Here is a 1,887-nt window from a genome sequence, read left to right as displayed (position 1 = left end):
GGTGAACATTTTGGTGCACTAGGTGAACATTTTGGTGCACTAGGTGAACATTTTGGTGCACTAGGTGAACATTTTGGTGCACTAGGTGAACATTTTGGGTCACTACAAAGTTTTTGTTGCATAGGTCAACATTTTAGTTGCAAAGGTTGACATTTTGATACACTAGGTGAACATTTTGGTGCACTAGGTCGACATTTTGGTGCACTACATTGTCGTTTTGTTTGCATAGGTCAAAATTTTGGTTGCATAGGCCGGCAAGTTTGTGCACTACGTTGACATTTGGTAAACTATGATGACAKAGTGAACTATGTCAACATTTTATTGTACTTTTTTGTTCATTGTCATTTCTTTGCACTATGTCATTTTGGGGCACTGTCATATTGTGGTGCACTATGTTATATTTTGAAGCACTATATCAACATTTTGAGGCAATGTGCCTACATTTTGGGACACAGGATCAATATTTTGGTGCACTAGTTCAACAAGGTCTCTTACCAGAATCATATTAATCAGTTGGAGAATACATTATATGATTCAGGTAGTTGTCGCACAAGTTGTCCTCTGTATATGTTTCCTCTGCAAACTAACCACAAATAAAATTATATTATTTGGTTTCATTATAAATAATAAGAAAAAAATGACTGAATGAAATCCGCTTTGCCACTGTACTGAAAAAATATACTTATATTTTTGGGTAAATGTGGAACATAGTGCTATGGAACACAAAATTTAAACCTAAAGCWTGTTTGCTGTTTGAAATGTGTTGAGTTTGAATGTTCATGCAGAAATTGAGGATTATTGTTYGAGCCTTAGTCTCTGCATTCACTACAGTATTCTTATTTTTTTTTTTTTTTTTTTAACTACAGTATTCTTATTTCATCCTGTTTCTGCAGCAAAACTTTTCCTCCTTTCCATCAAAATCTGTCTTCTCACATTCAGACAGCCTCCCCAACTGCCTGGAGTCCTGGTTCAGATCTGCTGTCACTTCACATCTTTCCTCCACCTTCCTCAATCTGTCCAAGCCTCCTCATCATAATCACTCTGTCTGTCGGCCTTTACCTTCTGTGAGGAGGACAGCGTCTACAGATTTCCTGCTTTTAGTTCTTCAGCTGAGGAACAAAACGGAGGAGTGAGAGAGGAGGCTCTAAATGTAAAGACTGGGGTGGTGGTGGTGAGGGGGGGGGGTGGCTCTAAATGTAAACAGTGAAACGCAGAGCAGATTAGGGGGGCTATAAATAGAGCCATGAGGCATGAGAGGAGGCGAGCAAGTGAGGGAAATAGAGATGTGGAGAGAAAGCTTTGCTTACGGAATAAAAATTGCTCCCGACAGTCGAGGATTAGTGCTTCCCTGGAGGATTTTCACTCCAAAAGCTCAATCTGGGGCGATTGGGGAAGCGCAGCAGCCTCAGTCATCTTAATTCAGTTAAACCCTGACCGGCAGAGAGAAAACATGAATCTGTGGACGTMTGCACGCAAATACATTCAGCAGATATAAATACACAGAGAAACGGAACGTCAGAGTTTTATTAGCTGCAGTGTGCACCAACAGACCTGCTGCTGCGGGTTTCATGGTGCAGATCTTCACTGATGATGATGATGCTAAATCCATACTGTTATCAAACCTAAAGAGAAAGATTTGTGCCCCACGAATTCTACCTTCTGAGTGAAGTTTTAGCAAAACATCAATTATGAAATTAGCTCGAGAAGTTGTTATAGCTAAAAGAAAAAAACTAGCTAAAGGCTGGAAGAAGCATAACAGCAGCTAAAATACCCAGAAGACTGTCCTGATGCATCTCAGTAATCCAGGTAAAAAATCAAAAGGGAAAAAAAATTGTATAGGTCCTCTGGACGGGTTCTTCTCTAATGAAACGTTTCGTCTCTCTTCCA

Source organism: Austrofundulus limnaeus, unplaced genomic scaffold, assembly GCF_001266775.1.
Source record: "Austrofundulus limnaeus strain Quisiro unplaced genomic scaffold, Austrofundulus_limnaeus-1.0 Scaffold740, whole genome shotgun sequence".
NCBI classification, from domain to species: domain Eukaryota; kingdom Metazoa; phylum Chordata; class Actinopteri; order Cyprinodontiformes; family Rivulidae; genus Austrofundulus; species Austrofundulus limnaeus.
The sequence above is the reverse complement of the archived record's forward strand: the minus strand, read 5'-3'. Positions refer to the sequence as shown.